We start from the raw sequence: 14,339 nt of genomic DNA, 5'->3' as shown, positions 1-14,339 counted from the left end.
ACCCACCAACACACTAAAACAGCAGCTGATGAACTTGAAAGACCTTATACAAACAACAAGCAAAACTAATGTCATTTAAAAAATACCATGCAATGACTGTAACAAACACTGCATTGGACAAACAGGCAGAAAACTAGCCACCAGGATACATGAACACTAACTAGCCACAAAAAGACATGACTCTCTCTCACTAGTACCCTCACATACGGATGAGGAGGGACACCACTTCCACTGGGACATCACATCCATCCTAGGACAAGCCAAGCAAAGAGATGCACGAGAATTCCTAGAAGCATGGCATTCCAACCGGAACTCTGTCAACAAACACATCAAGTTGGACCTCATCTCCCACCCCCTGAGAAAAGGAACAGGAAGTGACCTCACTACCAGAAATAACATCACCACAGGAAATGACATCACCCACCCAAAGAAGCCCAAACATATAAATAGAAAGCAGGAATTTTCAGCATTGCTTTACCTGAGGCCCACTGAAGATGTTACCCTAGTAGGGTAAAGAAATGTCTGGAAATGAACTTTGCAGCTCAACAAGCAAACCTACATCCAAAACCTCAACCTAAGCTACAAATCTTCTCAAAACTCGCTAAGGTAATAGTTTCTTATCCAAAGAGAAAGAATGCAAGAAGCTGTATAGATGGAAGTGTACAATTATAAAGAATGATTGACAGGATAAGGGAATTGGCAGATTTGTGGCAAATGGATTTCAATGCAGGCAAATGTGACATCATCCACTTTGCACCCATAAGAAATAAACCAAGGTATTTTTCAGATGGGGGATGTCAGAAATAATGGAGATCCACAGAGATTTGAGATTCTCAAATATAGGCATGTGGCACTATGTCATAGATTAGCCTTGATCTCTTTGAATGGCAAATTAGGCCCAAAGGGCTAAATAGCCTACTTATGTAGCTATATATTTTTCACTGGCCCAAAAAGTGGGACATGGTGTTGAATGTAGCAACACAGAAACTAATGATTCTTGGGAAGTCCACCAATAAGGCTGTGATTCTTATGTAGGTGTCACAAATAGCAAAGATCAAGCCACCACGATTGGTAAGCAGTGTGAAGCAGCACTCTGCCTAAAAGATGTGGCTGCAGGTTCTTCAGAAGTTTTATTAAGTATTGTGTGAAAAGTCATGCTCAATGATGCAAATGGCCTTCCCTGCTCCAGGTGCAAGCTTTCCCCTCCCCCCCCCCCCCCCCACCCCACACCTTGGGACCCAGTCTTCGCTCCAGTCTCAGCCTCAGCCTCAGCCTCACATCTTGTGCCTCTTCATTAACAGGGCATGTGCTGGTGATGAGAAGCTTGCAGGAGATTTAGGAAGCAAACTGAATCAACCCGCTGGCAGTGTGAAAGTCAAACCATTTCTTAGGATAGGAAGTGTGAGGGATGTAAAATGTACCAATCAACTTGCAGAAAGCATCACTCTAACCAACATCAAGTATCGTTCTGTCTAGTTCTGGGCACTACCCGATTCATGGGAAAAGTTACCTTGACAGGTAGGGGAAATAAAAAAGAGCAAATAATTGAACTGGGCAAAACGAGAGCTATTCAGAAAGCTTACAGCGAATAGGATCTTTTGACTGGGAACAAGACAAGCTTTGAATTGTTCTTGTTGAGATAATTAAATCTTAAATGGAACATAGTTCTCTGTTAACTGCAGTATATGACAAGAAGGGATGGATTCAAACTTACAAGGAAAAAGGTTATCACATAGTAAACAAAGGGCAAATTTCCTCAGGTTCCTCTCAACTTCATGCTGCATTGACATTAGAAGCCCTGGGGAAACCACGCAAATAGCTGTTTTTTCTGCAGTTTTCACTGATGTCTTGCCTTACAACCCTGAGAGAAATATTTCCATAATGAACAGAGTAGTAATATGTGAGATGAGATATCACAGCTGTGGAAGAGGGAGATGTTAAATGTTTTGAGAGAATAAACAATAACCTGACACATGAACCAAAGCAGGCACTGATGGATGATGACAACTGAAACTGAAACCCAAACTGCACCCTCTCCCTTCCAATCAACATGATCCAAGTGAGGTGAGACCAAGGGATACAAAAAAATGACTGAAGGCAGAGGAGGGAGTGGTGTGGGAACTGATAAAAGAATGGCACTAGAATAGAACTGAGAATTAGTGTCATACATTCATAGAGTCGTATGGCATAGAAACAGGTCCTTCGGTCCAACTCGTCAATGCCAACCAGATATCCTAAAATAATCTAGTCCCATTTGCCAGCGCTTGGCTCATATTTCTCAAAACCATTCCAATTCATGTACCCATCCAGATGCCTTTTAAACACTGCAATTACACTAACCTATACCACTTCCTCTGGCAGCTCATTCCATACATGCACTAGATTCTGCATGGAAAGGTTGTCCCTTGATTTCCTTTTAAATCATTTCCCTCTCACCTGAAGCCTATGCCCTCTAGTTTTGAACTCCCCTACCCTGGGGAAAAGACTTTGGCAATTCACTCGATTTGTGTCCGTCATGATTTTATAAACCCTTATGGGATCATCCCTCAACCTCCAGTACTCCAGGTAAAATAACCCTGGCCTATTTAGCCTCTCCCTCCAACCTTTGCAACATCCTTGTAAATCATTTTTGTACCTTTTCAAGAAGTTTAACAATATATTTCTTATGGCAGAGAGACCAGAAGCAAACGCACTGTTTCAAAGGTGGCCTAGCCAATGCCCTGGACAGCCAAAATATGACATCTCAATTCCCATACTCAATGCACTGACCAACGAAGGCAAGTGTACCAAACACCTTCTTCACTATCCTGTTTACCTGTCACTCCACCTTCAAAGAAATATGAACCTGCACTCCAAGTTCTCTCTGTTCACCAACACTCCTCAAGATCTTACTATTAAGTGCTTCAGTCCTGCCATGATTTGTCTTGCTAAAATGCAACACCTCACATTTATCTAAATTACACTGTCTACCATTCCTCAGCCCATCTGATCAAGGTCCTGTTGTACTCGGAGGTAACATTCGTCACTGTCCACTCCACCACTAATTTTGGGTTCATCTGCAAACTTACGAACCATTTCTCCTATAATCAAATCCAAATCATTTATATCAATGACAAAACGCAGTGGACCCAGCACCAATCCTCGCCGCATACCACTGGTCACCAGGCCTCCAGCCTGTAAAACAATCATAGAACATAGAAAAGTACAGCACAGTACAGGCCCTTCAGTCCACGATGTTGTGCCAAGAATTAATCCTAATCTAAAATAAAATAACCTAATCTACACTCCCCTCAATTCACTGATGTCCATGTGCATGTCCAGCAGTCGCTTAAGTGTCCCTAATGATGCTGCTTCCACCATTACTGCTGGCAACGCATTCCATGCGCTCATAACTCTCTGTGTAAAGAATCTATCTCTGACGTCTCCACTATACCTTCCTCCTAATATCTTAAAACTATGACCCCTTTTGCCAGTTAATCCTGCCCTGGGGAAAACTCTCTGACTCTATCCATGCCTGTCATTACCTTGTACACCTCGATCAGGTCGCCTCTCTTCCTCCTTCCCACCAGAGAGAAAAGTCTGAGCTCAGTCAACCTCTCCTCTTAAGACAAGCTCTCCAGTCCAGGCAACAACATGGTAAACCTCCTTTGCACCCTTGCCAAAGCTCCACATCTTTCCTATAATAGGGCAACCAGAACGGGACACAATATTCCAAGTGTGGTCTCACCAGGGTTTTGTAGAGCTGCAGCAAAACCACATGGCTCTTAAACTTGATCCCCCTGTTAATGAAAGCCAAAACACCATATCCTTTCTTAACAACTTTATCCATTTGGATGGCAACTTTGGAGGGATCTATGCATTTGAACACCAAGATCCTGCTGTTCCTCCACACTGCTAAGAATCCTTTAACCCTATATTCAGCATCTAAGTTAGACCTTCCAAAATGCATCACTTCACATTTATCCAGGTTGAACTCCGCCTGCCATTTCTCAGCCCAGCTCTGCATCCTTCAATGTTGCACTGCAGCCTGCAATAGCCCTCAATATTATTAATGGTACCTCCAACCTTTGTGTCATCGACAAACTTACTAACCGACCCCTCAACCTCCTCATTCAAGTCATTTATAAAAAACTACAAAGAGCAGAGGCCCAGGAACAGAGCCCTGCGGGATGCCACTCTCCACTAACCTCCAGGTAGAATACATTCCATCTACAAACACTCTCTGCCTTCTGTCAGCCAACCAATTCTGAATCCAGGCAGCCAAATCTCCCTGTATCCCATAACTCCTGACTTTATGAGTGAGCCTACCATGGGGAACCTTAAGGTAAAAACAATGACTGCAGATGCTGGAAACCAGATTCAGTTTTAGAGTGGTACTGGAAATGCACAGCAGTTCAGGCAGCATCCGAGGAGCAGGAAAATCGACGTTTCAGGCAAAAGCCCTTCATCAGTGAAGGGCTTTTGCCTGAAACATTGATTTTCCTGCTCCTCAGATGCTGCCTTAACTGCTGTGCTTTTCCAGCACCACTCTAATCCTTGGGGAACCTTAACAAATGCCTTGATGAAGTCCAATACACCACATCCACTGCTCGAACTTTGTCAACTTGCCTCTTCACCTCCTCAAAGAACTCATTTAGATTTGTGAGGCATAATCTGCCCCTCACAAAGCTACCAACACTTTCTGTCTCCTACCTTTAAGCTAATTTTGTATCTGAATGGCTAATTCTCCCTGAATATCATGTGACTTTAGATAGATTACACATTGTGGAACATGGACGGGTATGAGACCCTGAAAGAGAACTTTGGAGTCATCATAAATTGGGGTGGCAAGTGTTTTGGTTATGGAGGAGTTGAAGCTATAATGCAGGCCTACAGTATTGTGGAATGTATTATGAATAGCTAAAATTGTGCTGTTCATGCTGAATCTTACAAAACAAAACATTCTGCATAATCTGATTGAACCTGAGTGAGTGATCAGGAAAAGGACTGAAATGTTTTCAAGTCATTACCATGGGCACAAACACAACAGCTTTGGCTTTTGGAGCACTCAATTGGAATAAATTATAATTCACCATAAATTCTTATTTAATGGGAAATGTGACATAACAAATCTAATCATGGGAATAAGAGAGATGGAGAAGTCATTAGATTTCTTAGATTTCCTAAACCATGAGACATAGAAGTATAAGTAGGCCATTAAGCCCATTGAGTCTGCTCCACCGTTCAATGACATCATGGCTGGTCTGATGTTCATCAACTCCACATTCCTATCTTTTCTCCATAACCCTTGATTCCCTCACTGATGAAAACCCTGCCTCTGTCTCAGCCTTGAATATACTTCATGATGCCCCAACTTCAACAACCTCTGCAGTACAGAATCCTACAGACTCACTACCCTTGATAAAAGAAAATTCTCCCAATCTCTGTATTAAAATGTGAGCCCGTCATCAGAGATCATGCCCCCTGGTCGTATGTTTTCCAATCACGTGAAACAACCATTCTGCAGCAACCCTGGAAAGTCCCCTGAGAATCTCATATACTACATGAATTTTTCCTCTCACTCTTCAAAATTCCAGTGAGGCCGAATCTACTCAGCGTCTCTTCATTCAAGGAACCTTTCAACAACAGGTATCAGCCAAGCGAACCTTCTCTGGACCGCATCCAATGACGCGGTATCTTCTTTTTGATAATAGTACGAACCTGCTTACAGTATTCCAGCTGAGGTCAGACTAGTGTCTTGCATAGTTTGAGCAAAACCCTTCTATTTCTAAACTGTATTCCACTGAAATAAAGGCCAACATTCCATATCCTTCCCTCCCACTTGCTGAAGTCAGATGGGAGTCTTTCAGGATCCACAAAATTGTCTGTTCCATGACTTTCTGAAGTCTTTCTCTATTCTAACAATATTCAGCTTCTCTAATCTTCCTGCCAAGATTATATGAAGGCATATGGAAGTGCCACCCAGCAAGAGGGTGGTTCCTAGGAGTACAGCTCTTGGAATTCTTGAGGTGATTCTGAAGAAGACAATCTACTCATGTCAATCTGCCAGTAAAATTTGACAAATCAAGTTTGAATTATTCATTGAGCCCCATTAAGCATGACAACTGAATTAAAATAACAACTAAACATGGCATCAAAGATTTGGCTTAGAGAGGGATAATGCATGATGGTCACAATAAAGAATATGAACAATATTCAAAATATTTTCACAATATTCTTTTCATTTTACAACTAAAATGACAAATCATTATCTTCATACATGACAAATAATGTTGCAGTCAAGTATTAACATTCGTAATCAGTGTGCAATATTTAAAAACTAATTTTCTTGCATTGCGTGCTGTGAATTATAACTGTACAGCAAAGTGGGCAATTTAAGGTGAAAGGATAATGCCGTCTTTCAAAAAAAACATCAGATTCCCAGTAGTCTAAGCTGGAAGTGGATGTGTATTATGTAAGAACATTATGGTTTTAAGAGATGTATCTTGACCAGGTATTTTGTTTTTTATGAACCAATGTTGACATAGATGTGACAAATGGTCTGCTCAAAGACTACAAGGTAAACAGCTTGGGAAGCTTTTTTTAAAATAAGTTTGAACAACTGAAGCAGCTTGAAGGGTGAGATAAAGCTCCCACAGAACCAGGAGTTTTAGATTTCAACAATTGTTTAGGTCTTCATGCTGGATGTGGAAACTTCTATTCCACTCCCTGTTACGGCCAAAATCCAGGTTTCTCTTCCGACAGCTAGAATTGATGTTGGACAATCCAGTTTACTGAATTTATTTTTGCCGAGAGTGTATTTATGGCATGTTACTTTATTGGAACAATGCATCAGTGGTAGTTAATACATACCTTATTGTGTTGAGGATTTTGATAGCGTTACAATAAAGCCACTTTTTAAAATTTATTTTGTCTGTATTTTAACCATAGTGTAAAAATAAAATGTGCTTTGCTTAAAGTCAAGTAGTTTGACCAATCTGGTCACACTGAATTGAATCCAGAGTGAAATGCCTTACACTTACTTTTAAAATAAGAAAACATTAGGGTCTAGGCTATCTTCTTAATACATTTTGAGAGGACTTGGTCTGGTCCATTACAATTGACTGGTTTCTTCTTGGTTAAAAGTGGGTCTCTCTCTATTGTGAGTGTCTTCAACTAATTTGCAATTGCTTTAGGTTACATCCATTCAATGCTGAACCATTTATAATCTCATTTTAAAATTATTGCAAGGCTAACAACAAAAAGAAAACATTGATGGGGATGCGGGTATCATTATCAGCGCAGGAATTCTCTTTACAGTAGAAATATACAAATCCATGTACTTGAATGCACTCACAGCAGAACCTGCCATTCCTGCACATTTGCAAAGCAGCAGTCAATGTATAATCACTTCAAGTTGGGTTTTAATCATGTTAAAGTTCTTACTGGGAATAGATATTTTTCTGCATTGAATGCTGTCAATGCCTCATGTAATCAGCAACATATCGCAAAGCAGTCCAAACAGCAACAATGACTGGAAGACCTTACAAAACTGAAATGAAACAATTTGTATTCACAATAAAACTGACCTTTACCATTGAAACTCTGGGATGAGATTTATCCTCATTAAAGAAAAGCTTTGGAATGTGGTTTTAACATTTCAGAATTCTTCAACCCTGCTTTTGAAACAGGAGAGGAAGTAAATAATAAAAGCTAGAAAATTCAGAATTGGCCATCTGATTGCCTTCCTCTTCCTTTATCTTTAATAGTATTTATCAGAAAATAAAAGGACTAAAGCAGCGCAACTCCTCAGTGTAATTCTAAAGAGTCGACTTTAATAATTTATATTTTTGGCATACGGAGCTTCAAAGCAAGAGAATAAATTTATATTCCAAAACCTACAGCCAGAAGAAGAAATCTTGACTTCACCTTCCCAGCAATATAAATTTTAGCTGTCATTTTATTACACACGAAATGTCGTCACAGAATAGTAACTAAAAAAAGACAAGTAAAATTGTATCTTCAAAAGAGTTTTAATGGAATAAATAGCCAGTAGTAGAACATCTGATGCAGAAGCAAGTTGCAGGCCAGATGTACCCTCAAGCCACCTTCACCATTCAAGAAGATCAAGGCATTGACTTCAAATGCATTTTCTTGCCTGATTCTCACATTCTTTGATTTCCTAAGAGTCTACAAATTGATTTATCTCAGCATTGAAAATGCACAGCAACTTAACATCCATACTTCTCTTGGGAAGACAAATCCAAATATTCACTATTTTCTCCAAGACAGGAAATTCCTCCTCATGTCAACCTGAAATAACATGACATTCTCAAGTTTGGGAGAATAAACTTCTATTGCTGTATTTTTGACTCCAAGTTGGGGTCAGAGATTCAGGAAGATTCGCAGATCCCCAAGCCCAGCTCATGAGAAAGTGAACTGAATGGCTAGATTCTTGTTCATTTTGGCATATGTTAACAGGAGACAGTCCTGCCGTACACAACGTTTGACTGCAGCCAGAGATGTTGCCGGGTGTCAAGGTAGGCTATTTAAAAGGCCTGCCTCATGGTCTGGGACCTTGCCTCAATTTAAATCAAAGCAATAAGACAAGAAACAATCTTCTAGGCCCTATTATTCACACCCCCTCACTCCCCTCTCACAATCTCCATGCTCCATTATTACTACATTATGCACCATGACTTCTCTGACCCTCGCCACCACAAATGCCCCCAAATAACTAGCCATTGTCCCTCATACATTTCATTCTAACCTCTCTCACTCTGCCTACTCCCCTGCCTCTTCATGCAGGATCATGCTCTTTTACCCAACCCCATTATCACTCCATGCAAAACTTATTCAAACTCACGTTCCCACGTTCCCTATCGTTTGGCCTTTAATCTTCCATGTCAACTCACCCAGTCCAGACTTGAGGTGTATTACGACAATCTTTGGATAACGTTCCCCAATTTATTATGGCTTCAGATGGGATAGCCCAAATCATTAATCTTCTGAATGAGGAAGAATTAATTACTTCCCCTTTCTACTCACCCACATCCTATTTTGGTAAGAACAAAGTTTCTTTAAAAAGGCTCACTTCTGTGTGGATGCCTTTCTGCCAGAACAAATGAATTTAGATCTTAAAAGGAGTCAATTTAACCAGACCTCCAGGAGTTAATGGAAGAATAAATTTATCAATTACCAAATATGAGAAGAAAAATGAATGCAACGTACACAGATTCGAAATGAGAGGCAAGTCCAAAGAAAGAGAAAGAATAAATGGGTCAGAATTCCATGTAAAGTTGATGATGGGATGCTGCTCTCAGTCCTGATGAAGGGTTCTGGCCTGGAACATTGACTTTCTTGCTCCTCAAACGCTGTCTAACTTGCTGTACTCTTTCAGCTTCATATCTATTGACTCTAGCTTCCAGTATCTGCAGTCCTTACTGTCTCCCTGTTGCAACCATTATGTTAGGTGATACCGATAGCACTAACTCTGAGGATAAGTAAACAATTGTCGAGATGTTTTCTCAGTTGTGATCATCACATCATGCACTTTTGACCACTCACACACACAGATATGGATTGTGTATATTTACAACACTGCTATCCATCAGACAATTTAGCAAACTGCCCATGTATGTCCTGTACACAAACAGTGGGACAAATCCAATCTGGCTACTGCCCCATTAGTCTACTCCTGATCATCAATAAAGTGATGGGAGCGGTCAACAGTGTTATCAATCAGCACCTGCTCAGCAATAACCTGCTCAGTGACTGCCAGTTTGGATTCCACCAGGGCCACTCAGTTCCTTACTCATTATAGCTTTGGTTCAAAAAGGACAAAAGAGCTGAATCCTAGAAGTAGATGACAGTAACAGCCCTTAACATCAAGGTCATATCTGTGACATCTAGGAGCCTGAGCCAATCTAGAATCAATTGTTATCAGGGGGCAAATTCTCCACTGATTGGAGAATTAGTAGGAACAGAAGTACATAGAACGATAGTTGTTAATGTTGGATATTAGTCATCTCAGCTCCAGGAGTCTCTGCAGGCATTCCTCAGGGTAGTGTCTTGGGCCCAAACATTCTCAACTGCTTCATCAATGACCTTCCCTCCACCATAAGGTCAGAAGTGCAGATGATAGCACAACATTCAGCATTATTCTTGATTTCTCAGTTACTGAATCAGTCCATGTTCCAATGCAACAAGATCTGGACAATATTCTGATTTGGATTGACAAGTGGCAAGTAACGTACAGGCCACACAAATTCCAGGTAATGACCATCTCCAATAAGAGACAACCTAACACTGCTCCTTGTGGTGTGGCAATCACTCAATACCCCATATGATAAATATCCAGGGGGTTACCATTCATCAAAAACTCAACTGGACTCAGCATATAAATATAACTTTTACAAGAGCAGATCAGAGGCTAGGAATACTGCATTGAGTAACTCACCTCTGACTCCCCAAGACCTGTCTACCATCTACAAGGAACAGGTCCTATTACAGGAAGGCTATTATTAAACTGGAAAGAGTGCAGAAAGGATTTACAAGGATATTACTGAGGCTGGAGGGTTTGAGTTGTAAGGAGAGGCAGGATAGGTTGGGATTTTGTTTTGCCCTGAAGTCTAGGAAGTTGAGTGTTGACCCGAAAGAGGTTTATAAAATCATAGATAAGGTGAATAGCCAAGGGGAATAATGTTAGAACACTTAGGTTTAATGTGAAACGGGAAGGATTTAGAAGGGGCTGAGGGGCAATTTTATCACACAGAGGGTGGGGCATAAATAGAATGAATTGTCAAAGGAAGTGGTAGAGACAAGTACAATTGGAACATGTAAAAGACTTTTGGGCAGGTACATGGATAGGAAAGGTTTAGAGGGACATGCAGGCAAATGGGAATGGCTTGGTTAGGAAACCTGGCAGGCATGGACAAGTTGGACTGACGGGTCTATTTCTAGTGCTGTTTGACTCTTTGACTCTAAATCTCTTTCGTCTGCTAATCTGTTTTTGTGTTTCTTCAAAGAAAATAGCACAAATGTACGTCTTGTCCTGACTACTCTCCTTTCTCCCAACAGTCTGAGATAACTTATATGATAACACACGCAGTGTTCTGAGGAAGGATCACTCAAACTGAAACGTTAACTCTGGTTTCTCTCCAGAGAAGCTGCCAGAGCTGCTGAATTTTAATAATGATTTCTGTTTTTGCGCAGGAGATTATAGTTCAGTTTGGAGTGCATTACTTCGTCTCAAAGTGCTTCTTTTTGAATTTGTCTCAACACCAACCTGATATGCCTTCCTTTGAGGCTAAGGATAAGCAAACAGGTCTTAATTAGTCACTAAATTACATATATCATAAAACATATCTCTAACATTTTTGAAATAAAACTTATGTTGTAATTAAAGATCAATGTGTTCACTGGTGATCTGAGGTCATGACCTGTAATTACCCAGAAGCCATTGTGAGCTGAAATAAAATTCTCATTGTCTATTGATGACTGAACTGTTTTTTTAAAAAACATTTTCATTCATTAAAAAAAGCCGTTCAGTATATTTATATTCCTTAGTGTCTTAAATCCTATACAAAAACAAATACTTCCTTTGAGTACTTACTCTCTTATTGAAACAGACAACTATATTTGCATGGTGGCTCTGTGGCTAGCACTGCTGCCTCTCAGTGCCAGGGACCTGAGTTTGATTCAAGCGTCAGGCGACTGTCTATGTGGATTTTGCACATTCTCCCTGTGTCTGTATGGATATCGTCTGGGTGCTCAAGTTTCTCCCACAATCCAAAGATGTGCAGGTTATGTGAATTGGCCATGCTAAACTGCCCATAGTGTTCAGGGATGTATAGGTTGGTTGCATGAGTCTGAGTTAAATGTAGGGGAGTAGGTCTGGGTGGAATACTCCTCAGAGGTTTGGTGTGGACTTGTTGGGCTGAATGGCCTGTTTCCGCATTGTCGGGATTCTAATTCTATTTGGAGCCCTACATCAAAAATGTTATGACCATCTGGAGTTGCCAATCAAACTTTGAATTTGGAAGGTTTCCACTGTAATGATAGATTTAACATCAGTCATGCATCACTAATCTTATAATGATAACCTTTAGTAGTGAGTTAACATACAGCCAATGAAATTTAAAGCACTAAATATTTTCATATGCTGTGTGTTTTACTTTTAAATTAACAAGCTTAGAGATTTAAATGTCTTGAATTGCCCACTGCCAACTTACCTCTCACAAAATAGATACCTCAACCTTGCTACTGGGATTCCCCATCTTTCAAAATAACTCAAGTAGCTTTAGGCCTATTGCTCAAATATCTAAAGAGTGCATGTTATATTTTATGCAATTCCACCTGTTGAAAATTAAATCTGTTTGAAGGCAGTGGCACTTTAACATGTGTAAGTGCCTCCAGGAGCCACAAACATGCAGTGCATACATGTTATATTCCATGGTATTCCTGGTGGAAATGATAAATGCTGATTTTGGTGTGACTGACATCTGAGATTGGAGCTCCAGCACCATTTTTACTAAAGCTTGGAATCTTATCTTCCCCATGAAAATACAGGCCTCAGTGTTTACACTGTCAAGCTCTCTCAGATTATTATAAGTTTCAAAGATATCACCTCTCATTCTTCTAAATACCACAGAGTCTGGAGCCATTCTATTCAGCTTGTCATCGTGGGGCAATCCTATCATTCCAAGATTCAATTTGGTGAGTATTTGAGCCACCACTTTTCATTCATCCTTTTTATATTCCCAATTCGCTGAGGAGATGAATGCTGTATTCAGTAATTCAGCTCATCATCGATTCCAGCACTTGCAACACGAATGACGTCAGATTAACTAGCCTATGGTTCCCAATTTTCCCTTTCCCTATTTTTATGAATAGAGGTGTCACATTTGCTAATGTCCAATCTATTGGGATACTCCGGAATACAGGAAATTTTGGAAACTCATACCAATTCATCTACGATCTATGCAGCTATCTCTTTTAGAATCAGGTTTAGGCAATTTGTCATCTTTCAATCCTATTAATCTCTCCAATACTTTTCCTTTGTTGTAAGTACTAAATTATGCTTAAGTAAAAACTAATGTGCATATAGCTTGAACATCCACTATATATTTACTTTCCTGATGTTAGCCTGTTCATGTATCAGAGAGCAAGCCAGTCTGTAAATATATGTGCACACACTGGTTTCTTTGCTTTGACATAGCTTCCATCAATCCATTTGATTTTTCATTTCAACCTTTCTTCAAGTAGCTTGATGATCCTGCCTGCGACTGTCCTTCTTTCTATTAATCGTTAGGCAGAGAAAATCATATGCAAGCATAATTAATTTTTATGATTGTCGTGTTTTCATACTGCTTGGATCCAAGCTAATGTTGTCACAGGACAAATGAAATCTCAGACAGAGATCTGGCTTGATTGATTTTTTTCTCCTTGGTTTTAACAAGCTAAACTTTCATCAAAACACAAGCATGCATTGCAACAAATTTGGTTTTTACAATTAAATAGAAGTTTATAATGCAAAACAAATGAAGACAAAAATTTAATAACTTCATAAATTTACTTATAACACAAGAGAAAAGATTCCAAAATAAAAGATAAGCTACATTTCTATTAATCCTAACAGGATCCCCAACACTTGAGAGAGTGTCCATCATACTTCGGTTTTGACTTACAGTGGCTTTAATAACCTAGTCTTAAAAATTTGATCAACTCTCCCCTGAATCTTCATACAATTGAGCTTAGACATTCTTAGCTTGAAATAATTCATTCAGGGTTTTAACCAAACGCTTCTTGTCTGGAACTTTAAAACTAAACTTGCTGCACTGAGATAATGTATTACTTAACATTATCCATGTTAAGCTCTAAAGATTATCCATTCTTTGGAACAACAGTTTTACACATCCAGCTTCGGCCAAGTATTATGCAAACCTGTAACTAAAACAAAATGTTTATTCAAGTTATTGGTACTTCACCCCCCCAAAAAAAAGAATTCCAGATCCTTCAAATGCCTCTTGCTCTGTTTGTTCATGAAACTCACCGATGAAAACAAAACCCCATTACTCACTAAGACCTATTTTTATCAACCTGTGTTTGAAACAAAATTATCATCACTACAGGAATACTTATAAAAGTTAATAAATAAGCGAATTATTAAACCTTTCAGAGACACAAACCAAACCTACATGCCACTAGTTCAAAATCCTAACTGTAAAATAAATTATATTCACATTATACATACATAAAACAAACCTAAATCATCAATATCTGCCCCACCACCACCCACAGCCCTTCCTCAACACCACAATTTCACATTAGTAAGTGTGAATAATGAAGAGAGATTGGAC

At 39.7% G+C, this 14,339-nt stretch overlaps 1 protein-coding gene across 1 annotated transcript in view; it reads right to left on the bottom strand.

Moving 5' to 3' along the window:
- The window catches only part of csmd3b (CUB and Sushi multiple domains 3b), a 1,933,688-nt gene that overhangs the window by 1,643,470 nt on the left and 275,879 nt on the right, over window positions 1–14,339 (bottom strand). The window lies entirely within an intron of this gene.

This window comes from Chiloscyllium punctatum, chromosome 5 (genome assembly GCF_047496795.1).
Source record: "Chiloscyllium punctatum isolate Juve2018m chromosome 5, sChiPun1.3, whole genome shotgun sequence".
Classification (NCBI taxonomy): Eukaryota; Metazoa; Chordata; class Chondrichthyes; order Orectolobiformes; family Hemiscylliidae; genus Chiloscyllium; species Chiloscyllium punctatum.
Note: the sequence above shows the minus strand (reverse complement) of the source record. Positions and strands in the feature narration are given on the sequence as shown.